At 44.7% G+C, this 25,837-nt stretch overlaps 1 protein-coding gene and 1 long non-coding RNA gene across 4 annotated transcripts in view; one reads left to right on the top strand and one right to left on the bottom strand.

The window, feature by feature from the left end:
- Nucleotides 1-25,837, top strand: part of TMEM132C (transmembrane protein 132C) — a 404,239-nt gene that overhangs the window by 149,586 nt on the left and 228,816 nt on the right. The window lies entirely within an intron of this gene.
- LOC143683487 (uncharacterized) overlaps nucleotides 23,044-25,837 on the bottom strand; it is a 38,665-nt gene continuing 35,871 nt past the window's right edge. For all 3 annotated transcript variants that reach the window (XR_013175458.1, XR_013175461.1, XR_013175462.1), the window contains 2 exons: nucleotides 23,882-24,053; nucleotides 23,044-23,468 (listed from right to left, as the gene is read on the bottom strand). This is a non-coding gene — a long non-coding RNA (uncharacterized LOC143683487). The remainder of the gene's footprint in view (nucleotides 23,469-23,881; nucleotides 24,054-25,837) is intronic.

Genomic DNA, 25,837 nt, shown 5'->3' with positions numbered 1-25,837 from the left:
GGGGACATTGGCTCTGCACACACAGGAGAGGCTCGGAGGCATGATAAGCAGCTTAGTGTCACCTGCAGCCAGGAGAGCCTGCTGCCAGGTGGCATGTTCTCAGCCCTGAGAGGTGGCAGACCCTTGGCACAGTGGAGGGAATATTTCCAACAACTGGTGTTTGAAGTCTGACGAATTCTGGCTCCACCTGGCCACTCTGCGTGCCTGCCACCCCCTCCAGGTGGGCCAGGTGGAGCGTCCCAGGAGGCCGTGAGCAGAGCCCACCCTGGCCCTGCCCCTCAGCCCTCGGGCTCGGGGAGGTACCTGCCCGGGCCTCCATCTCCCAAGCTGTCCAGGGGATCTCTGGGCTCCCAGGCCTTAAGTTCGCGGGAACACCCCTGCATCACACCCTCTCTCCGGTCCTCACCGTTTCTGTTAGAGCCTGGTTTATTCCTCTTTCCATTGGCGTATATTCCCACCTGAAATGTTCAATCTGGACCTAATGAGACAAATCCCCAAGTGGGTCTCCTCAAAGGCCACAGGCCTGAACCCCAAAATGTCAATATCTTCAAAGACAGAAAAGTTGGAAAGCTCTAGATTAACGGAAGCTAAAGAGATGTGGCAACGCAATGCGTGATTCCACTTTTAAAAATTAGAAAAACATGCTACCAAGATACTTTGGGGACAATTGGGGAGATTTTTTTTTTCCGGGTGAAATTCACATAACATGAAATTAACCACTTTGAAGTGAGCAATTCAATTCACCATGCTGGAGACCTGGGTTCGATTCCCGGTACCTGCCCAGGCAAGATAAAAAAAAAGCACATAAAGTGAGCATTTCAGGGCAGCCACAGTGCTGGGCAGCCAGCGCCAACATCTGGCAATATTTTCATCACCCCAGGAAACCCCAGACGCAGTAAGAAGTTGTTGCCATTCCCTCTCTGACCTTTGACATCTGGCAGTTGGGGAAATTTGGCTGTGGACTACCGACCCAATGAAACAGTGGAGTCAGTAATGAACATCTTCGGTGTGATGGTGCCACTATAGTTATCTAGAGCATTCTTAGTCTTAGGGAGTATGTGTGGGGTGTTAGGGGTGAAGTTGTATGTCATCTGAAGCACAGGTGCAAATGGCTCAGGGAAAAAGCCACACTGTATGTGTATATCTGTGTGTGTGTAAAGAGGGAGAGAGAAGTATATGTGGCAGAATTTTGAAACTTGTAAACCTAGGAGAAACTTAGATGGGTGTTTATTATATTATTTTTTCTTATTTCAGTGACATTGAATTTTTTTCCAAAAAATACCTGTGCCTGTGCCTTACCCCAATCTGAGTAAATCAGGACCTCTGGGCGTGGGCCAGTTTTTAGAAATCCTCTCCTGGAGAGTCTGGGAAATGGTCAAGGTTGAGAGCCAAATCCCCACGCCAGGCCCATATTTCCCATCTCGTTTTTAGCCCTCTCTCTCACTTATTTTACTAAAGCCGCACCTGTTTCCTGTTGCACTATGTAAAGCTCGCTCCTGACGCAGGGCCTGTGCCCTGGCCGTCACCAGTCCTGGAAGGTTCTTTCTTCATGGTCTTGGAGCATCTGTGACCCATCACCTGGGCGAGGTGTGTGTTGCTTCTTCCCAGCGTGGCTTTTCCTGCTGAGCTGCCTGCAGCCAGGTGGGGCTTGCAGACCCCTGTCAGGTCCCTGCAGGGTTGTCTGGCTCTCCCTGTTGCCATCTGTCCTATCTTGTGCTACTCTGTAAGATTCGCAAACTTGGAAACACCTGTCTGGGTTGACATAGCTGTAGCATCTCCCACAGCCTTTCCGGTGCTGCTTCTCAGGTGGAAGGTATGTGACCGTCCAAGGTGATGGGGAGAAGACACTGGCAGGCAGGAGGTTCTGGGTCCAGGGGAGCGTGTGACTGCCCAGGAAGCTTTTATGGTTCCATAAAGGTGCCCAGGTGTCTGCAGGCAGGGAGGCAGCAGGCTGTGCTGAATTAAGGGACTGTCCAGGTTCCACTGACCCCTGCCTGTTAGTGACGGTCACGCTGGGGAAAGGTATGGGAAGGGACCTGGTGGCTGAGGCAGGACCTCGGGCTCTGGTTTTCAGGCTGGACCACAGCCGCCTCTTCTCGGAAGACATGATCTCGGCCCTTCTTTGACGAAAGAGAGTGGCAATAAATACCGTTCCTACTTGTTCTGGAGTAAATAAAAACTTAGCAGCCCTCATGGGGTCCTTCTCCTTGACAGATGGTGTCTGATTTGGGTTTCTTCCTCATTCCTCCTCAGCTTCACTTCACACGCAGTTGCTGCAAGTAACCCTGCGATGAAAGACCGTGAGGACGTGGTCTTAAGTCAAGATCCAGTGAATTCATTAAGAAATTATTTTGAAACCTGATGGATGTGTGGAGGAGGGTAAAAGAAAGATGTTTACGAACTGTAGGGAGACTCAAAGGCCCTTACACTGGGCTCTCCTTCCCCCAAGGTGCATTTTAAAGCCTCTGAGCACTGTACTGAAAAAAGAATTAAAGGTTGACTCGATCTGGGAAAGCTGCCCACAAAATTCTGAAATTCAGGGAGCTGGCATTGCCGGTTAGTCCTTAATTCTTGAGCCATCTCCAAAGAAGCAGGTGCTGGGGCTGACTGCTGTGGAAATGGCTTTTTTTTCCTTACATAAGAAAAGTTAAAGGACATGTTACCTTAAAAGCAACAACTTTTCCCCCTTCGACTACAGATTGCCGTCATTCTGGCTACCTAATTTAAACAGTTCAGTGGAGTGCTTATTAGAATGGAATTGAACAAAGCAGCAGACGGATTAGCAGAGAGGAGTGCAAATTACAAGGTGCAAGCGGCCGCTTGTCTGTCTCATTTCCTCGGTTGAGTTTGTACGCTCCTTGTTCTTTGGTCTCCCATTCACGACGCACTTTCGCTGTGCTCAGCAAACTTCAGGCAGAGCCGTCCGTCAGACATTTGTGCCTCAGTGGACAGCGCCCCTGGGTCCAGGGAAGAAGCAGGGGTCCCCCAGGAAATGAGTACCAAAGGCCCCTTGTCCTTCTGTCTGTCCCTGCTGTAATTGCCAAACAGAGATGTGGGTGCTGCCACTGAGAAAGGATCCCTGGGCTGGGTTGTTCCCCGGCTCGTCCTGAGCTTCAAGTGTTGACAAAACCTCCAGAGAGGGTGTCTTTCTGCATTCTGGCACTTGAGGAAAGGTCTGTGTGGAATAAGAATGAACTTTCCATAATGGAGTAAATGGTGATTAAAAAGCTGCCCCTGGGGATTTTACTCTGCCTTCTCGAAGGCTTTGTCTTCAAATGTGCAGTCAAACCCCTGCTGGTGGAACAGGAAAGGAGAAGCCACAAAACATCCAAGGGCCAGGACTGAGCTCTAGTGAAGGTGAGGTGATTAATCTCTTCCTTTGCAAGCTGCTGACAACTTAAAATGCTGCATTTTCTTACGCATCATTTTCTCTTTAACGCTTTTGAAAAGTAAGCAAAGGAGGATTATTTGAGATTGGTTGGTGGCCTGGTGTATATCTTTGGTCAAAAGTATTTGTTTTCTCAGATATGTGAAGATTACTCTGTGTATGGGTTTGCTAAAGCTGCTGGAATGCAGTATACCAGAAATGGGCTTTTATAAACGGAATTTATTCTGTTACAAGTTTGCAGTCTAATGCCAGAAAAATGTCCAAACTAAGGCATCCAGGAAAAGATGCCTTGACTCAAGGAAGGCCAATGTCTGTCACATGGGAAGGTATGTGGGTGGCATCTGCTGGTCCTTGTTCCTGGTTCCTCTGATGCCAGTGATTTCCTCTCTAAGTATCTTTGCACCTTCACTTAGCTCCTTTGGGACATAACACTGGGGTCTGGCTTGCTCAGCATCTCCTGGGAAGGCACACAGTGACATCTGCTGGGCTCCACATCTCCAACCATCTGTGTACAGGCATCTGCTCTGTTGATGCTCTAAGCGTCCCCAGACACACGTCTCTGTCAGCTCTGAAGCAACTGTTTTCCAGGCGTCTGCACCTGAGGTTTCTCTAAACTGTTTCCCCTTTTGAAGGACTCCAGTAAACTAATCAAGATCCACCTTAAATGGGCGGAGTCTCATCTCCATCTAATCAACTGGGTGTGTCACATCTCCATGGAAACAATCCAAGGAACGTTGCCCACCCTGAGCAATAGGTCTACCCCTACAGGATAGGACCAGGACTGAAAACATGGCTTTTGGGGGGTACAAAGTCGTTTCAAACCAGCACACTCTGTTTTCAGTAGTTTTAATGCATGACTCTCAACTGCCAGGGAGAAATCATCAGCGATTTTAGAGACATCAGACTTATGACACAATGACGTGTGGGGTAGAGCCAAACTTAGTCCTTTTGAGGAAGTGAGTTGCCGAGCTCAAGTTTCATAGCTGAGAAATTCTGGATTCCTGGACCTTAAGGACTGCAGCCAGACTTGCTGTTTGGGTGAGGGAGCTGCGGGCTGGGCAGGGTGAAGGACTGTAGGGGGGCGGGTTCTCTATCGAGGTGCATGATACTTATTTGCTAGCAAGAGCAAAGCTGAGTATCTGTCGTCTATAGGAAACTCTATCCCCTGATTCTAGAAGGCACACATTAAGGAATACCCTAATTTCTAGACCATAAGATTCCCATTCTTCATTTCCGTGCTTTCTTTTCCCCAAAGGCATGTAACTTTCTCCATCTCAGTCATTTGATCAGCTATGGGAGGCAAGCATCTGTTGTTTGGAGGCAGCAGGCTGCATGTGGGAAAGCAGCATGGGCTAACCTTTTAAGGAGACACTGTTGGATTCTAGGGCCTGCCCTAGATTGCTTTGCAGCCCTTGGTGTGCTAGACGTGGCTCCTGTGCCCTGCCACTCAGTCCCTACTTAAAAAGTGATGTGGAAAGATATGACCTTTTGAAAGTTAAAAGACCTGATAATACCTGCGTAGTTTACCTATGGGGTCTGACTGCCCTGCTATTTTCTAAAAGGGCCAGAGCTGCGTGCATATATGAATAAAAAGCATGTGGGATGGTGTGACAGTGGCTCAGTGGCAGAATTCTTGCCTGCCATACCGGAGACCCGGGTTCTATTCCCGGTGCCTACCCATGCCAAAAAGAAAAAAAGAAAAAACATGGGGGACACACATGTCCAAAGGAACTAGGCAGAGCGCCAGAAGAATGTCTCCAAATATTACACTGAGATCTCTGTGTTGTGGTTGTTGATTGCTAGCCACAGCAACTGGTGCAGGCTGAGTGAAACAGAAGGGAAATTCTGAAAGCTGCTGGGAGGTGAGTGGATGGGGTGGAACTAAGGGTTCTCAGGGCCTCTCTGAAAGTCAGGTCCAGCTTGCTTTGCTGCTGTGATAAATGACCTCTGAGGTCCCTCCTGCCCTGTGTCCATGTGCTCAGTTAGTGACATACTGGGACGGAGCACTGGCTCCCGGGGTTTGGGAAGTCAGCCCATGGCTGTGTACCCTCTACCCCCTAAGATTACCACGGCTCTATACGGTGAGCTAGGGGAACCTCCCTCAGAGGAAACGGAGGTGCCACTGGACAAGGAATTAAAGTGGGGCATTCCAAAACAGATGTTTATTAAAGGAGGAACCATGGTTGGTGTCACAATATGAGGTGTGCGTACAGAGGTAGGCTGATAAACATTGAATAACCAGCTCTCCATGGAAAGGAAAAAATAAGCAGCCCTTATTTGTAGTATTTGCCAATTTGCATGGTGTAAATACTGTTACACCACCAAGGCCAATTTTAAACTAGCAACTGGCTCACACATTTCCCCAATATTTACCAAGTGACTCTTCCAAACCAGTAGGACCCAGTATCTGCATAGCCCTGGCAGCACACTATTATTTTCAAAATAGATTGCTTTTCAAAAAATATCCCAATATAATCCCTAAAACAAGCCCACCACAAGTTCCCAATAGCCTGCTGAATCTCAGAGTCGGTAAAGTTAGATTTTGGTGAAAACTGACACGAGACCAAAAACTGAGAGGCAATAACAGTGTATCAGGAACTCTGTGTGCCCAGCCCCATCCCAAGTGCGTTGCCTGGATAGTATCATCTCACTGGATCTTCTGAGACATGACACAGTGGATATTGTGGGTTTTTAAATTTATTTTTTTAAACTTTAAAACAAATTACAAGAAAGAAACACAAACATTCTTAACATTTGCTCATTCCGTTCTACATATATAATCAGTAATTCACAATATCATCACATAGTTGCATATTCATCATCATGATCATTTCTTAGAACATTTGCATCAATTCAGAAAAAGAAATGAAAAGACAACAGAAAAATAAAACGAAAACAGAAAAAAAATTATACATACCATACCCCTTAACCCTCCCTTTCAATTGGTTACTAGCATTTCAAACTAAATTTATTTATTTTATTTTTTTTATTTATTTTTTATTTTTTTATTAACGGAAAGAAAAAAAAAAGAAATTAACACAACATTTAGAAATCATACCATTCTACATATGCACTCAGTAATTCTTAACATCATCACATAGATGCATGATCATTGTTTCTTAGTACATTTGCATCGGTTTAGAGGAACTAGCAACACAACAGAAAAAGATATAAAATGTTAATATAAAGAAAAGAAATAAAAGTAGTAGTAATAGTAAAAAACAACAACAACAAACAAACCAACAAGCAAACAAAAACAAAAAAAACCCTATAGCTCAGATGCAGCTTCATTCAGTATTTTAACATGATTACTTTACAATTAGGTATTATTGTGCTGTCCATTTTTGAGTTTTTGTATCTAGTCCTGTTGCACAGTCTGTATCCCTTCAGCTTCAATTACCCATTGTCTTACCCTGTTTCTAACTCCTGCTGAACTCTGTTACCAATGACATATTTCAAGTTTATTCTCGAATGTCCGTTCACAACAGTGGGACCATACAGTATTTGTCCTTTAGTTTTTGGCTGGATTCACTCAGCATAATATTCTCTAGGTCCATCCATGTTATTACATGGTTCATAAGTTTATCTTGTCTTAAAGCTGCATAATATTCCATCGTATGTATATACCACAGTTTGTTTAGCCACTCTTCTGTTGATGGAGATTTTGGCTGTTTCCATCTCTTTGCAATTGTAAATAACGCTGCTATAAACATTGGTGTGCAAATGTCCGTTTGTGTCTTTGCCCTTAAGTCCTTTGAGTAGATACCTAGCAATGGTATTGCTGGGTCATATGGCAATTCTATATTCAGCTTTTTGAGGAACCGCCAAACTGCCTTCCACAGTGGTTGCAGCCTTTGACATTCCCACCAACAGTGAATAAGTGTGCCTCTTTCTCCGCATCCTCTCCAGCACTTGTCATTTTCTGTTTTGTTGATAATGGCCATTCTGGTGGGTGTGAGATGATATCTCATTGTGGTTTTGATTTGCATTTCTCTAATGGCCAGGGACATTGAGCATCTCTTCATGTGCCTCTTGGCCATCCGTATTTCTTCGTCTGGTAGGTGTCTGTTTAAGTCTTTTTCCCATTTTGTAATTGGGTTGGCTGTCTTTTTGTTGTTGAGTTGAATAATCTCTTTATAAATTCTGGATACTAGACCTTTATCTGATATGTCATTTCCAAATATTGTCTCCCATTGTGTAGGCTGTCTTTCTACTTTCTTGATGAAGTTCTCTGATGCACAAAAGTGTTTAATTTTGAGGAGCTCCCATTTATTTATTTCCTTCTTCAGTGTTCTTGCTTTAGGTTTAAGGTCCATAAAACCACCTCCAGTTGTAAGGTCCATAAGATATCTCCCAACATTTTCCTCTAACTGTTTTATGGTCTTAGACCTAATGTTTAGATCTTTGATCCATTTTGAGTTAACTTTTGTATAGGGTGTGAGAGATGGGTCTTCTTTCATTCTTTTGCATATGGATATCCAGTTCTCTAGGCACCATTTATTGAAGAGACTGTTCTGTCCCAGGTGAGTTGGCTTGACTGCCTTATCAAAGATCAAATGTCCATAGATGAGAGGGTCTATATCTGAGCACTCTATTCGATTCCATTGGTCGATATATCTATCTTTATGCCAATACCATGCTGTTTTGACCACTGTGGCTTCATAATATGCCTTAAAGTCAGGCAGCGCGAGACCTCCAGCTTCGTTTTTTTTCCTCAAGATGTTTTTAGCAATTTGGGGTACCCTGCCCTTCCAGATAAATTTGCTTATTGGTTTTTCTATTTCTGAAAAATAAGTTGTTGGGATTTTGATTGGTATTGCATTGAATCTGTAAATCAATTTAGGTAGGATTGACATCTTAACTATATTTAGTCTTCCAATCCATGAACACGGTATGCCCTTCCATCTATTTAGGTCTTCTGTGATTTCTTTTAACAGTTTTTTGTAGTTTTCTTTATATAGGTTTTTTGTCTCTTTGGTTAAATTTATTCCTAGGTATTTTATTCTTTTAGTTGCGATTGTAAATGGGATTCGTTTCTTGATTTCTGCCTCAGCTTGTTCATTACTAGTGTATAGAAAAGCTACAGATTTTTGAATGTTGATCTTGTAGCCTGCTACTTTGCTGTACTCATTTATTAGCTCTAGTAATTTTGTTGTGGATTTTTCTGGGTTTTCTACATATAGTATCATATCGTCTGCAAACAGTGATAGTTTTACTTCTTCCTTTCCAATTTTGATGCCTTGTATTTCTTTTTCTTGCCTAATTGCTCTGGCTAGAACTTCCAACACAATGTTGAATAATAGTGGTGATAGTGGACATCCTTGTCTTGTTCCTGATCTTAGGGGGAAAGTTTTCAATTTTTCCCCATTGAGGATGATATTAGCTGTGGGTTTTTCATATATTCCCTCTATCATTTTAAGGAAGTTCCCTTGTATTCCTATCTTTTGAAGTGTTTTCAGCAGGAATTAAATTTATTTTAACATTTGTTTCCCCTATTATTTATTTTTATTCCATGTGTTCTACTCCTCTGTTGACAAGGTAGATAAAAGGAGCATCAGACACAAGGTTTTCACAATCACACAGTCACATTGTAAAAGCTGTATCATTATACAATCATCATCAAGAAACATGGCTACTGGAACACAGCTCTGCATTTTCAAGCAGTTCCCTCCAGCCTCTCCATTACATCTTGGATAACAAGGTGATATCTACTTAATGTGTAAGAATAACCTCCAGGATAACCTCTCGACTCTGTTTGAAATCTCTCAGCCATTGACATTTTGTCTCATTTCACTCTTTCCCCTTTTGGTTGAGAAGGTTTTCTCAATCCCTTGATGCTAATTCTCAGCTCATTCTAGAGTTTTTCTCAATCCCTTGATGCCAAGTCACAGCTCATTGTAGGATTTCTATCCCACATTGCCAGGAAGGTCCACAACCCTGGGAGTCATGTCCCACGTAGACAGGGGGAAGGTGGTGAGTTTGCTTGTTGTGTTGGCAGGAGAGAGAGGCCACATCTGAGCAACAAAAGAGGTTCTCTTGGTGACTCTTAGGGCTGATTTAAGTAGGCTTGACCTATCCTTTGTGGGGTTAAGTTTCATATGAACAAACCCCAAGACTGGAGGCTCAGCCTATAGCTTTGGTTGTCCACACTACTTGTGAGAATATCAAGAATTCAACTTGGGGAGGTTGAATTTTCCCCTGTTCTCACCATTCCCCGAAAAGGACTTTGCAAATACTTTCCCACTCACTGACCAAATCACTCTGGGATTCATTGGGGCATCACTCTGGACAAACCAACAAAATTGCATGTCCTACCCAAGGTTCCATGTACTTACATTGTTCAACCAACTATCTGCATAAGTTATATTAGGAGATACACTAGTCAAAATATAAATTTTGTACCAAATAAACATTTTTTGCTTTAGTCACACACAGCAGTTGAAATTTCAAAATATTGATTACCATCTATTTTCAGCACTCTGCAGTAATGACATTCCTTTCTTCTTCCTCATGCAAAATCATTTTTTAAATTTGTACATTTAGTCACTATCAATATATACTTGATGCATTCCTAGATTACACCATCTTAATCTTTATTGTCTTTCTTTGGGATTTCATTTATGCCCCAGCCTTCCTCCCTCTATCATTTTCACATTCAGCTTCATTCAGTGTTTTAACATAATTGTATTACAGTTAGGTAGTATTGTGCTTTCCATTTCTGAGTTTTTATATCAGTCCTGTTGCACAATCTGTATCCCTTCAGCTCCAATTACCCAATATCTTACCCCATTTCTATCTCCTGGTGGTCTCTGTTAACGAAATATTCCAAGAATATTCACTAATGTCAGTTCATATCAGTGAGACCATACAGTATTTGACCTTTTGTTTTTGGCTAATCTCACTCAGCATAATGTCCTTAAGGTCCATCCATGTTGTTACACACTTCATAACTATTCTGTCTTAAAGCTGCATAATATTCCATTGTATGTATATGCCACAGTTTGTTTAGCTACCCATCTGTTGATGGACATTTTGGTTGTTTCCATCTCTTGGTAATTGTAAATAATGCTGCTATAAACATTGGTGTTCAAATTTCCATTTGTGTCCTTGCCCTTATGTCCTTTGAGTAGAGACAGCATATAGATGGGTCCTGTTTTTTAATCCATTCTGCCAGTCTGTGCCTTTTGATTGGGGATTTTAATCTGTTAACATTTAGTGTTATTACTGCACAGGTAGTACTTTCTTCTGTTATTTTGCCTTCTGTATTTTATATATCATATCTAATTTTCCTTCTTTTTACCTTTACTGATAGTCTTCCTTTCTACACTCTTCTCCACACCTCTCTCTTCTGTCTTTTCGTATCTGTCTCTAGTGCTCCCTTTAGTATTTCTTGCAGAGCTGGTCTCTTGGTTACAAATTCTCTCAGTGATTTTTTTGTCTGAAAATTTTTAATTTCTCCCTCATTTTTGAAGGACAGTTTTGCTTTATGTAGAATTATTGGTTGGCAGTTTTTCTTTTTTAATAATTTAACTATATCATCCCACTGTCTTCTCACCTCCATGGTTTCTGCTGAGAAATCTATGCATAGTCTTATTTGGCTTCCTTTGTACGTGATGGGTTGCTTTTCTCTTAGTGATTTCAAGATTCTCTTTCTCTTTCACCTCTGACATTCTGATTAGTAAGTGTCTTGGAGTACATCTGTTTGGATCTATTCTCTTTGGGGTACGCTGCACTTCTTGGATCTGTAATTTTAAGTCTTTCATAAGAGTTGGGAAATTTTCAGTGATAATTTCCTCCATTAGTTTTTCTCCTCCTTTTTCCCTCTCTTCTCCTTCTGGGACACCCACAGCACATATATTCATGCGCTTCATATTGTCTTTCAATTCCCTGAGTCCCTGCTCATATTTTTCCATTTTTTTCCCTATAATTTCTTTTTCTTATCAGATTTCAGATGTTCCGTCCTCCAGTTCACTAATCCTATGTTCTGCCTCTCAAAATCTACCATTGTAGGTTTCCATTTTTTTTTTCATCTCTTCTACCATGCCTTTCATTCCCATAAGTTCTGTGATTTTTTTTTCCAGACTTTCAATTTCTTCTTTTTGTTCATTCCTTGCCTTCTTTATATCCTCCCTTAATTCATTGATTTGGTTTTTGATGAGGTTTTCCATGTCTGTTCATATATTCTGAATTAATTGTTTCAGCTCCTGTGTTTCATTTGAATTGTTGGTTTGTTCCTTTGACTGGGCCATATCTTCAATTTTCCTAGTGTGATGTTATTTTTTTGGTGGTGGCTAGGCATTTAATTACCTTAATTAGTTTATTCTGGAGATTGCTTTCACTTCTTTTACCTAGGGTTTTCTTACTGGATGAATTTGTTGTCTATCTGTTCTTTAACATTCAGTTCAGCTTTTTCTGGACCTCTAGCTTAGGTTTTGTTTAACAGAGGAGAATTTTTTGGTTCTTGTTTTCTTGTTTCTTGCCCTGCTTGTATGGTGCCTTTTCTGCCCCCACCCTTAGGAGATTCTACGTAGGTATTATAGCCCCCAGCCGGATTTTCCCAGACCAAACTGTCTTCCTATCAGGAGGAAAGAGTCACCTGCGTCAGTTTTCCCTGAGGGTGAGACCCAGCAGGTTGAAAGACTTTCCTGTGAAGTCTCTTAGTTCTGTTTTTCTTATCCTGCCCAGTATGTGGTGCCTTTCTGCCTACAGGTCCCACCAACATAAGATGATGCGGTACCTTTAACTTTGGCAGACTCTCCCTGCTGGGGGTATGGTAGAGACAGAGGAGAGGTTGTAAGCTGGTTTTTATGGCTTCAAATTACCAAGCCCTGGTGTCCAAATTCCTTGAGGGAGGGATTCCACCTGAGTTGGGGTTCACCCCTCCCCTGGGGAAGGCACAGGCCCCAGATAAGCCCTTAAAGGAGCTTGTTTCTGCATATGCCTGGGGCAGTTGCAGCCTGAGAAGCCCTGCCGCTGTATCCAAAGGCAGTCAAACCTTTGTAGAAACATAGCCACAAAAACCTGTTTCCTTCTTCTTTTTTTTTTTTTTTTTTTTCCTTTTTCCGTCAGCCCTGCCTCCTTGGAGCTGGGGCAAAAGTGAGTGACCTTCGCTTTGACCAGGTTCACCTGAGCTGGAGGCCTATTTTTAGTAGTTAGAATTTGTTAATTAATTACACAATTGGCATTTGGTTGGGCTCAGCCCCTGCTGCTGGTAAAGTCGCTTTCCTTTCCCCTCTGGGAAGCAGCCTGTGGGGGAGGGGCACTGGCTGCCGTGGCTTGGGAAACTCACAGTTCTGGAGGGTGCTCGCAGCCGGTCCAGCTGGTCCAGACCGGGGTATGCTCTGTGCTTGGTCACTGACGTGGCCCCAGGAGCTGTTCTGTACTGTTTCTGATTATTTTTTGTAGTTGTTCTGGAGGACGAACTAAAATGCACACATTGTTAAGCCGCCATCTTGGCCTGGAACCGGTTTTTATCCCAGAGTCCCAGAGTAGGAAATCAAGGTCCCAAGAGTTATGCAACAGTTGCAAAGTCACATAGCTGGTCACTGACGGAACTGGGTCTGGAACCCGGTGACCTAGCTACTGGACAGAAGGGGTATCTCAGTAGCTTTTTGAATAACAAAAAGCTATTTAGTCAAAATTAGTGACTTAACCAGCTGTTTCTTGACCAGTGTGTGCTAAGCTTAGCCAGGCAGTTCTTCTCTTCTCGGCCGTGCCCATGAGTGGGTCGATGCCAGCTGCCCATCAGTGAGTACACTCTGCTCTTGGGCTCCCCTGGCTGTCACGTGGGTGGTGGAGTCCCAGGGGCCCCTGGGCCATGTGCACCCCGTTGCTGTCCAGGCTGGCCTGGGCACGCGCACATGATATTCCAGGGAAGAGTGGGTGCAAGGCCAGGCTGAGAAATGGCATAGCGTGGCTTTGGCCACCATCTACTGGTCACGCAATCACAAAGCTGTCTCGAGTCCAGAAATTAATGGAAGGAGCATCAGAGTCACGTCGCTAAGGGATGCAGAGACAGGGAAGGAGAGAGTTGTGGCCATTTGTGCAGTTCACCCCCAGGGACAGCCTAAAAGTGAAATTATACCGTTTCTTTTTTATCAACCAGCTCATTGAAACATTATTTAGTACGTGGTTTAGAATCTGGTAGCTTAAGGACATGCTTTATTGGGCCTTCCTAGTTTTTTTGTTTCTTTAATTGAGAGATTTTATGTAGGAATCTGGTTTCCTGTTTTTTTTTTTTAAAAGCATTTCAGAAACATTGAACCCGTGTTTCTGCTCCAATAGTTTAGAACCAAACAGTGGCCACTTTGGGCACTTTCTCTCTTCCTCTGTCATAGCCATCTCTGTTCTCTAAAGCATTTCCCAGACAAGCCTGCCTCACTTACTTAAATTACTTATCTGACCCCTGGAGGCATTTTTCTTTCCAGCCCTTATTTTAGTGCGTCAGAGGCTGGTGCAGGCTGAAGTCTCTGACTTCAGGCAACTGACTGTTAACCTCCTCCGCCTCTAGAACAAGTGAGCAGAGAACTAGGCTTGTTAATCTCTACTTCTGCTGTGTTCAATTGGTTCATTAGGATGACTTCTCCGTTTGGACCGAAACCAGGATGAAACTTCAACCTTGTTTGATGATAAAATGATTCCACTGTGGAGGAAATGATAGTTTTCCCATACGTGAAGGTGCCGTCATAGCGGGAACCTGCTGTGTATGTCTTAACGGTGTCCTTCATCAGACTACAAAATGATGATGCTGTAAATAGTCCCAGTGTTTCGAAAATAGCAGTGATTATATGACAGGTGTCTTCTTAGCTATGCAACGAGTAACATGAATAAATCCACTGCTTTCTGGTAAGGGGACAAGAAGAATCCACTTGGAGCCTTTTTACCAGCAACAGAAAGTGTATTTGACATGTAGAAGCAGAAATGAGGCAACTTTCTGGAAAAGAAAATCAAGTTCAATATGCAGTAGATGCCAGAATTTTCCAGTGAAATATCCACAGTGCTGCTGAAGTTCTGGGGATCCCAGCCTGCCTAGAGAGGGACAGGGTCCCTGCATTTCACAAGCAAGTTACTAAAATTAGGTCCATTGTTTCAAGGGGATACACTGTGCTTTCTGGAGCAGAGCTGGCCAAAAGAGCTTCCACCGCTGATGGAAAATCCTATCTGCACACAGGGTTATCCCTGGCCACACATGTGTGGCCCTTGGGTATCTAAGGGGCGACTAAAGGCTTAATTTAAATTTGAATAGCCATGTGTGGCTAGCAAGTGCCATAGCTCAGAGCCTTCAGGAGGGATCTAATCCTGGCCCCCTGACTTCTGGGGATTTGATTTCTAAAATAAATGATGGAGTGATTTCAACTTCTTTCATAGTTGGAATCAAACTATAGTTAGGACAACCTTTGAGATCAGGGGATGTGTTTCTTCCCATTTTATCTACAGTCTCCCACCCCCCCGCCCAGTTCCCAGCAGATCGGGGTCACCCATTATGGAGGTCTAGAGCTGTGCACCCATTGCTGTGGGTGTGAACCCACAAAAGCAGGACTTTGGGTGCAGCTGCTTCAGTGAAGTTGTGATCCCACCTATCGGGATGGGTCTTAATTCCTGGCCGGAATCCTGTACAAGCAGAATGAAATTCAGACAGAGAGAGAAAAAAATAGTCAGGGGAAGCAGGAAGCTGAGGGTCGGTGGAACCCAGGAGAGAAGGGAGCAGCCAAGAATGGCTGCCACTTGCATGGCCAGGTGACCAAGGAGCCCAGGACCAAGGGTTAACTGCAGTCAGCCCCAGAACACCAGGTTTTGGGAAGAAAGCATCACCTTGAGGATGCCTTGCTTTGTACTTTTCCTAGCCTCAGAACTATCTGCTCATAAGTTCCCATTGTTAAGTCAGTCCATCGCATGGCATATGCCTGAGCAACCAAGGAAACTGAAACGCCATCAATGACTATTATATGAAAACTGGAGGCTGAAATCTGTGCCCTACTTTCATATAGATAATTCTTTCAAAAAATATGATAAGCATGCAACTGATGATATACCAAATTTTAGTTACTTGGACAGACTAATTACAACTTGTTTTAATATGTAAAAGAAAGATATAACTATCTCAGCAAACTATTGATGTCATAGATAGGAACTGAGGCTAAGCTTTTAAAAAAGGGAGACTGAATTTAAAGACAAACTTTACTTAAGTAATGAGTTCACCAGTCCTCATATATGGCAAAAATTGCAAAGTTAATAGCAAATGATTGAAACTTAAGTACTGGTATAGATGCTGGCACTATGTGCTCTGATATTGTGAGGTTGTTTTTGTGGGTTTTTTTTTTTTTCATTCTTTGTAACAAACAGACATCTCGCAAGACAAAATCTTGTCCTTCAAAGCAGCTGAGTGAACTACTCTTTTTTTTTTTTATTCTTTTATTTGGCTTCTATTGCTTTTATTTGGAAGTAAGCCAAAAGCATGAATATGCGTGACACTGTTAAACAAGATTTTTACTGAAAACAAAAATGGATCCAAACTTTTCCATTTGTCTCTGTCTAGCCAGAGAGTGAAGCCCCATTGAAAGGTCAGTATCAGGGATTTTTGGTGATTAGCCATATACTTTTGCTGAGAAAGTAGTCTTTTGCCTACTAAGACGTTGCCCCCCTTTGGACAAAATGCAAAAAAAGAAAAAATTCATTTATATGCTGCCATTTCCTATCCTTTAGCACTCAAGAAGACAAGATAGGGTGATTAATAAAAAAGGGGGAAATACTGTTTTTCTGGTTTTCCTAAGTGTGAGAAGAAAAGAATAAATAGGCATCTAAGTCTAAAAACGTGCCTCTGATTTCTTTCGTGTGCCCTTTGCTTTTCTGGGCCTGAGAGAACTGATCCTCTCATCCTTTCTAATTTGTGTGTGTGTGTGTCTGCTACCTCTGCAGGAAGGAGTGCTGCATACTTTGTGTATTAACGCATTACACAATTAATCAACGCATTATTCTTCCTTGCACATCCTAGCAGTTCAGGGCTGCCCATTTTTCATGAGACCTATTGTTATCTGGCAGAAAATAAATAACCATCAAAAATACATTGCGATACTGACCACAGTATGAAAGGGAGTGAGCATTTCACTTTGGGTTTGTGCAAACAGTATTGATCTCATGAAAAAGAAATTCCCAGGAGAGTCTTTATAATCAAACACGTTTACTCCTGATTGGTGGAGTGAGCTAGGGGCTTTGAACCCTAAATCGTTCATCTGTTCGTTCAGTTGTCAACAGATATTTATTAAGCACCTTCTAAGGTCAACCCCCTATGGTCCTGGGGGTTCACGGGTGAGCAAAGGAGAGAAAACGGGCCCCACTGGAGCCTACAGTTTATGGGAAGGCAGGAAATAATAAGGCAGTACAATGTATCCTAGTAACTTAAAAATACAGTGGTAACTACTAAGGGAGAAACATAAGCAAATATCAGACTTCTAAAATATTCTTTAGCAAGACAGATGTCCCAAAGTGACTTAGAAACTAAGTTTTCACAAGTGCAGCTAAGGTGAAGTTTCCAGGGTGTGGTCTGTGTGGTACTGGTATCCATGGGTCGTTATTTTTAATTTGTTTTATTCACTTTAATGTTATGATTAACTTCCATTTTTATTTACTAACACACATTTTATGTTTATGATAATATATAGTTTCCTTTTTCAGTAAATGTATAAGAAAAGAAGGCAAACTGTAAATACAGACATTGAGTAAATGATGCACATGGTTGTGTGGATCTGAGAACTTGTGACCTGGACGCTCATATGACCTCCAGGCAGCTGGTAATACCCGACTTCTGGGAAGAAAGAAACAAAGACAAGAACTTGTACGTTCTTTAATTGTTGAAGTGTGACCAAGAGTCCCTATTGAGGTAGTTTATCTGTCTGTTTTCTACTTTTCCATAGCCTACCCCTACAAGAATTTGCAGCTTAAACAAATAACCATTTCATTTTGTGCAGGAATCCCAGGGCTGGGCGGACAGAGCTCAGCTGGGACTCTTCCCTGCTCCGTCCCCTCCCCCCCCCCACCCAGCCCACCTGTGTGTCTGGTGTCTCAGCTGGAGTGGCTGGACTGCTGGGGCTTCTCCCTCCTGGCAGCCTTTCACCCTCTAGGGCATCTCTCTCTTCATGTGGTCTCCCTAGCATTGTGGCCGGGCTTCCTTCAACGGCAGTTCCGGGCTCCTGAAGAACCAAGGTAGAAGCTGTCGAGCTCCAAGTCGTCACAGGGCAGCCCAGAATCAAGGGATGGGGCATCTGACCATCCTTTGATGGGTGAAGTGACAAAACCACATTATAAAGGGACATGAGGGTTGGAATGCTGGTTGCAACCATTCTTGGTAAAAATCTGTAACAACCCAGCCCCTGGAAAAGGAAGCAAACGGAAACCAAGTAAGTTAGGAAGTCAAAGGAGAAAAGCAGGTGATTTGGGCCATGTCTGTGTGCATGTATGGGAGTAGTGGTGGTTAGGGGCTGTTTTAGGGTAAGAAGAAGGAAAGGCTGGAGATGCTTTGGACATATGTAGAGAGCCGAGGGAAATGGGAAGGTTGACATGGCAAGATTTGACATCTGAATGGTTATGTTTGACAAAATTCCCAATATGAGGAAAGATTTCTATAAGTGAGAGAGAACATTGGAGACCATGGGTCAGGAGGTGGAAGAAGAGAGAATAAAGATTTCATGATAAGAATATAGCTAAGGGGGTCCTTTTCGGTTGCAAGGAAGATTTATTTGTCTTTGCCTCTCCATGTTTTTCCCATGTAGGTCAGCAAGGAATTAGACAAGATAACCAAATTTTCCTTGTGAACTGTTTGGGAAGGTTTATGAGAAATCCTTAAATATGTTTACGTGTAGAATGATAACAGTAATGACTGTTGTTTGTCACGTCCTCACTATTTTCTAGCCACTATGTTAATGCTTTGTACATACTAAGTCATGGGAGGTCTACACCTTGAATTTGTCCGTTTTCTCCTCCTTAACTCGGTTCAGTTCAGGTTCATGCACTCATCCCTCCTTGCCCATCTGCAAGCCTGCTGGGAAGTCAGTCCACCCCCAGCTCTGGAAGTTGAAATGACCTGTGCTCTGGTTATACTGCCCTGCTGCCCGCAAATTGCTCAGACCCTTGGAAGCCTAAAACATCGCTTTGTGCTTTGCTTGTGATCTTGTGGGGCAGGGCCCATCTGGGCAGGTCTCACTTGGGGTCTCTCCTGAGGTTGCAGAGATGATGGCAGAAGCTCAAGGTATGTGAGCCTGCCATCCAAGATGGGGCACTCCCATGGCTGACAGTTGGTGCCCCCTGTTCTCTGGACGCTCATTTGGGATTGTTGGCAGCAGCCCTTCAAGTGGCCCTCCAACATGGAGGCCTCAAGGTGGTCAGACTTCTTACAGGGAAGTTGATTTCCCACAGATCAAGCATTCCAAGATGTCCTTTGCTGTGCTCACCTTGGAATTCGCACACATCCTTTCTGCCACTCTATTGGTTGAAGCAATTACAAGCCTACCCAGCTTCACTGGGAGAGTATGTACTCCTCTTTTGATAAGGAAAGTGTCAGAGAATTTGCAGCCCTGTCTTAAAACTGCCACAGCTGGTCTAAAGATAATCCCATTCCCTTCACTACCAATTGATTCAGGAAGCATGGGTCACTTGAGAAAATGTCCTCTAGATGTTGTTGTGTCTGGCTGACACCTGGAATTCAGCAGCCATTTTTTCACCAGCTCAAAGATGGAAGCCAAAGGGTGTCAATGGCAGGGGCCAGAGTGCTTGATAATTCACTAAGCTTCTGGAATGACCAACTCTGAAGCCATTATGCTAGAAGTCTTTTCAGGTAACACATTTCAAACCAGGTTGCATTGGGTATGTCACAATCATCTTGGTGAACATACTTGAATAGTTAAATCCTCTGACATTAGTAAAAGAGAAAAGAAGGTCAACTGAGTCTTACTAAGTGCTCTGGTCTCCTTGGTTGGGGGTCTCTGGTGACTGGCCTCACAGTCTCAGGGCTGATTCTACCTACCTCACATTTGTGGACTTTGTATAAGGGGGAGGCTGTTATTTGAAAATACTGTATTCTTTTCGTTATGGATATACTGTAACTCTGTCTTCGTTTTTTCCTTCTTCCAAATCCATTTCAGTTTATCTTTCCATCTTCCCTCTTTTCTGTTCTGCTTTGATGTTTTAAAATGCCCACAAGTCCTTTTCATACTTATCCATGTTCTTTGTAGAAAGCCTGGAGCTTTTTGGATATAAAACCTTATTTGGATAATAGTTTTTCAGGCATGTCTCCATAGGATTAAATGATAGTTCTGGAAAATATGTATTTTCGCTAGGTCACGGTAATTAAAGGAAAACTGTTCTCTAGTCAAAACATGGTCTGTAATTAATGTAAAAGGGAAAACCAGAGTTTTTATTTTTTTCACCTTCTGACAATTGCATAATTCACAAGAAGGAGGTGGTGCACTTGGTCTAAATGAAATCTAAACCAAAATGAATAAATAAACTTGTAAGATCCTCGCCACATATGACAGGAAAGGGGACTCAGCCTGGCGGTCAGACCTGATGGTTCCTCTCTGGTTCTTGGTGTTTAGTTACTTGTTCCTACTTAGGAATGCCAGGTTGTAAAATAAAGCCTTTTTGTACCACGAGATACTTAGGCAGGCTGCTCCATCAGCAAAGGAAGTCTTCACCTGTCAGCAGGAGGCTGTGCGATTGGGGGCACTGAGCAATAGCTGGGGAGGAGGGAAGGGTGACACCCCACAATTGCAAAGGCACACCAAACACGGGCATCCCCTCCGAACAGCCTCCCCAGACTTATCGGCCCGTGCGTGCTGACCCCTGACGCCCCGTTCAGCCGCCCCTTCATCTCGGGCTCTCGTGATCACTGCACCTGTTTTGGCACTCGGGCTCTCCTTTCCTGTATGGGGTGGTTCACTGGAATGGTTTGTGCGGAAGTGACTTCTGAGCTGGACTAGGTGCGCCTTGCAAAGCAGGGTCCCCTTCCAGGAACTTACAGCGCAAGCTTCACGACCGCCCTTGCCCTGGGCCGTGGGCTCCCTACGGATGGAGGTGGGCCTCCCTCCGCCCGGCTTCTGGCGCAGCCTGAGCCTCCTTCCGCCTCCTTCCCCGCTGGCTTCCAGTGCATTCTGGGCCTCCTTCCGCCTGCTCCCTGCCCTGCTTCCGGCGCAGCCTGGGCCTCCTTCCGCCTGCTCCCTGCCCTGCTTCCGGCGCAGCCTGGGCCTCCTTCCGCCTGCTCCCTGCCCTGCTTCCGGAGCAGCCTGGGCCTCCTTCCGCCTGCTCCCTGCCCTGCTTCCGGCGCAGCCTGGGCCTCCTTCCGCCTGCTCCCTGCCCTGCTTCCGGCGCAGCCTGGGCCTCCTTCCGCCTGCTCCCTGCCCTGCTTCCGGTGCATTCTGGGCCTCCTTCCGCCTGCTCCCTGCCCTGCTTCCGGAGCAGCCTGGGCCTCCTTCCGCCTGCTCCCTGCCCTGCTTCCGGCGCAGCGTGGAGGAAGATCAAGGTAAATGGCGCGTTGGACGGAGTTCTCTGTAGTGGAAGGTTAAATAACCAGCCAGACAAAGGTGCCCCTGCGTCCTTGGGGCACCCCTCGTGGAGGTGAAAGTGGCGAATCCGGGAGCTTGATTTCCATCCGTCTTTCTGCGAGGCCCGCTGGGGCATGGGCTGTATCCTCTTACCAGGTGGGTAAAAATAAAACAGAAGAAGAGTGCTTCAGGACCCTTGATAATTATATGAAATTCACATTTAGACACCCTCGTTCTGGTGCCTGCCATGCCCATTCTGTCCCGTCTTTTCTGAGGTGACTTTTGCGGAGGGGAGGGGTCGTGAGGGGTCTTCAGGGTTTCCGTCTTGCCAACTGCGCCACCCGGGCCACGACTTGACAGAGCCGTAAAAACTGGGCGGACGTTGGTTTCTTTCTTATTTACATGGATCTAGAGGTACCTACAAAATAGTCTCAATTTTGCTTCTTGATCTGCAAAGGGTGAAATACTCCGTACCTGTCTCTACCAAAAAAAGTTTTCCGACGCTTGTCGGTGGAGCTTGTTTTTAAATTCGCACATCTTGTGCTGGCATTGCAGTGTTGGTTAAGAGAAAAGGAGGGAAAATGAGAACTTGATGGCTTTTCCTTAAGGGTAAACGGCCCAAGTGAGTGTTGGAACTTTGTCTTTCCTTTCCTATCTCGTGCCCAATCCAACTCCAAACAGGATAATAAAACCAACAATTGACAGATAAAGTCAAGAAGAGGCTTGTATGCAAACAGATCATCGAATGCACCCCAGCTTCTGGTGCATGCTTGACTTATGTGCCTTAAAAAAAAAAAGTCTTTTTTGATTTCTTTCTTTCCCTCCACACTGCTCTCTGATAACTATAGAATGCCAGGGAAATCTTCATTTTTGGTACTCCATGGAAGCCTGAGACGAAATGAGTCTTAGGCATACATATGGCTTGAAGGAAAGAGCTGCACAGTAGATGAATCATGGCTGTCAAATCTGATTAGGCACATCTACAGTGACAAGGCATGCTGCCTGGATGCAGCCAGGCCCAGATACTTGATGCAGGATGTCGACAGTTAATACCAGAAGCAAGGGAAGCAAAGAAACAGAAGCTTTGTGGTTCAGCCACCTCCTCTTAGGTCACGTTAACAGTAGGTTCAGGATGGGGAAGCTGCTGTGCTCTTTCCTATGGAGGTTACACTTTGGTGCCTCAGAATTACCAGGGAACCAGAAAATGGGACCGTCAGAAAGCTCAGAACAGATATGTCATTCATTGCAGGAGAAACAATATTCCGGCTTTGAGATAGGTTTGTGAATGTCAACTTTTACATGAAACTCTGCTGCTTAATTACATTGCTAGGTGAAACAAATTTTCCATCATCATGTCATTTTAATCGGCAAAGTAGAAATAAAAGATCTTTCTCTGAGGTTAATGAGTAAACATGACCTCTGTTTTATTGGTGCTTATAATTATCGGGTTGCAATCACAGCCCTGGATGGTGCAAGCTAAGGAGACAAAGACCTCATCAGCAGAGGCTGGGGTCTGGCAGTAGGTGCTGACTGTCGGGTGGGGGTGGGGGGGCTGTGGGAAGCAGGCCACCCATCTCGGCTCCTATTCTGGCCGCAGCATCAGGGCGAGGATGTGTGTCCCAGTACCAGTTCAGCCAACATGATGAGATGATCCGCCTTGTACTCGTGGAGCCTATGTTTCTGATCTGCATGGCAAATATGTCAGCCTTGATCTGTTTGCACTGAGTGCCCTGAATGATGTGTTGAGAAAGATTCTGAGGTCTGAAGCACTTGTACAAGGGAAGAGAGTGCACTGACAGTTTATGTCTGCTGAGGGAGAGGGGGAGCAGCAGACTGCATGTCACATGCACCATTTCAGGGACCAGCTCTCTTGGGTTCAGGTAACGCTAGAATCTTGGCAGCACACACAGGCCAGGTGACCCCAAAGCCACAAATGTCAGGTTCAATCAAGTTTCCAGACATGTTTGTTTGATTTGCATAGAATTTTTTTCTTTCCTTTTTACCCCCTCAATCCCTTTTCTTGTTCTTTCTTATTCTTCCTGAAATTGACAGGTAGTCTTGTAAATTTTTTGGTTCATAGTTTCTTTTGTATTTTTACATATGCATAATTTACAATTTATATGTGTTAATAGGCACAGATCTGAGCTCTGTGGTTTGATTACTGTTGACAAATGTATACATTCATGTAATCGACACCTCTCTCAAGATATGGAAGTTTCCTCACCCCGGAGAGTTTCCTTGTGTTCCTTCCCAGTCCCCTTGCTGCCCCCAGACCAGAGCAACCACTGTTCTCATTTCTGTCCCCATAGTTTAGTTCTTACCACCATAATTTAGTTTTGCCTGTTCTTTAATGTCATGAGATGGGAAAACAGATGATGTACTATGTGATCTGGCTTCTTTAGCTCAGCATGTTTTGAGACGCATGTGTCGATGCCGGTGTTAGGGCTTCATGCCTCCCAGTTGCTCTGCTGTGATCTGTGGAAGGAGCGGACCACGATTCGTTCATCCGCCCGTCTGCAGAGGGGCGTCGGGGTTCCCCCCGGGCTGTGCTGTTAGGAGGAAAGCTGCTGTGCGTATTTGTATGCACGTTTTGGTTTAGCCGTATGTCTTCGTTTCTCTGGGAATGACACTGCTGGGTCATGGGATAAATCTATATTTAGCTTTTTAAGAAACTGCCAGATGAGTTTTCCAAAGTGGTTACCCAGTTTATACTCCTGCCTGCAATATGTGAGCATTCTGATTGCGTCCCATTCCCACCAAAACGTGCCATTGTTAGTCATTTTATTTTGGCCTTTCTACTTATGGGTAGTGGTGTACATTTTATTTAACTCTTGCCACAAATCTAAGAAATAGCTCCACACTTCCCAACTTGGCAGCTGAGATGCAGAGGTTACGTTCCTCCCGTGAGGGGTAAGCAGAGGTTTGACTGACAGCACGGGGGGAGCTAGAGGATGGTTCTTACTTAACGTCCGAGCAGTTCTGTTGCCGCCATCGTTTGTGTGTTAAGAGGAAAAACCAAGCAATCTGCTGGGTGCACAGCCGGCACCGCGTGAGGGCCACTCCATTCCGCAGCCTGTGACGATGCCAGGAAAATTTCTAGAACAGGACACCAGCCCTCCCAAGGGCAGTCCAGCCTGGTAACGAGAAGGGTGAGAAAATCGCCCATTACCACACAGTGCAGCAACTGCACCCAAAGGGAAGTCACCCCACTTCACAGGTGGAGACAGAGGCCTGCCTGGCCAAGGGCAGCACAAGGTCAAAACAGAGTCTTTAAAGACCAGACAGGAAGCCTTAAAGCAAGTGAGGAGTGTGAAGTATAAGGAAACAGGGAGCGATGGGACTGAGGAGGGCATTCTGCGGATTCCATCGGTCTCCCCGTTTCCCAGCTGCAGGGACCCGAGCCCAGAGGATGTTAGTATTCTCCCCAGGTCACATGGCTAGTTAGGACCTGAATTCAGAGTGTGGACCAGAGTCCTTGTTTAGGATTGTTGCCCACGCGAGAGTAGGAGTTGCCAAATCTTGTTTCCTGGGAACTCAGAAGTACAGACTTTATAAAATCTAGACTTTCACTATTATTATTTATCATCAGTGGCTACCACCGTACCCTAGTTCCACCCAGTGGGGAGAAGGAGAAGTGGGGAGAGTTAGGGCCCACCCCTTGCTCCAAAGCAGTGACGTGCTGGGGGATGCTTAAGGACTGGCTCTCAGGGGGAAGAACCGATTGCTCTTTTGCTAATTTCCGTGGTGTAAATACCCACACCCCAGCCAGCCTCAGGCCACCAACATCACATCACGGGGTGTGGACTTGGGAGGAGACGGTGCAGGGTAAGCGGGACTGAACAACTCTGCTAGAGATTCCACTTACTCCATCTGCTCACGTCTCACTGGCCGAAAGGTGGACACGTGGCCCCACCTCACTGCAGGGGGCTGGGAAATGCAGTCTTTGGTCCACATTCAACATGTGCCCATGTGCCCAAATAAAAATTAGGAGTTCAACGAGTATAGAAGAAATGGAAGATTATTCTGTGAGATGTCTGTGGCGCAGGGGTTCAAAGCAAGGGCATGCTATGATTAAAAGTGAATTTCCGCCAGGTCCCCCCAGCAGCAGTGTGGAGGAAGGGTGGAAGGGTGCCTGTTTAGGAGGCTGACATTCCTGAAGAGGCATTGTCACTGCCTGAGCTAGGTCACTGCAGCTGGGCTAGAGAGGAGGGCCTGGATTTGAGAGATTTAGAAAGTGGACCTTCTGAGTGGGGGTCGTAGGAAGGTAAGGTTAGAGAGTGGAGGGGAAGGGACTCTTAAATTTCTGGCCTAGGTGACGGTGGTATCATTGATTGAATAAGAAAACTGGATGAAAGACTAGGTTTTAAGGGAAAGGTAAAGAATTCTGTTGTAAGCTTTGATTTTGAGGGGCCATGGCACGTTTAAGTGTCAAATGTCAGATGTTATAAATAGAGTCTGGAGTGGAGATTAAGTAGGCATCAGGATCCATATTAGTTGTCAACAAATTGGTGAGTCACTGACTCAGGATTTCCCAGTGAATTCTGATCACAGAGAACTGCTTGGGGTTCTAAAAATAGTCAGAAGTCTCTCAGTTTTAAGTGATGGAAGCACAAATCCAGTTGGCTGAAAGAAAAGATAAAAGGGCATCAGTGGCTCATGTAGCTAAGAAATTCAAAAGTGAACCATGCTTCAGGCATGGCTGGATCCAGCACCAAACGCCGTGTCAGTGGGATGCTAGCGATCTTTATGTTCATTTTTGTCCCCGCCTTCCTCTCGGAAGGCTTCTTTCTCAGACACCCCCTCCAAATAGGGGAGCAAGGTGGCGCTAGGAAAGCCACATCAGTATCTTTGCAGCTTGGCTAGTCCAGTTGTGGGAACCAAAGTCCTGGGTCCAGATTGGCTCACATGGCTGTCCCTG

This window comes from Tamandua tetradactyla, chromosome 5 (genome assembly GCF_023851605.1).
Source record: "Tamandua tetradactyla isolate mTamTet1 chromosome 5, mTamTet1.pri, whole genome shotgun sequence".
In the NCBI taxonomy this organism is placed as follows: Eukaryota; Metazoa; Chordata; class Mammalia; order Pilosa; family Myrmecophagidae; genus Tamandua; species Tamandua tetradactyla.
The sequence above is the reverse complement of the archived record's forward strand: the minus strand, read 5'-3'. Positions and strand labels throughout refer to the sequence as shown.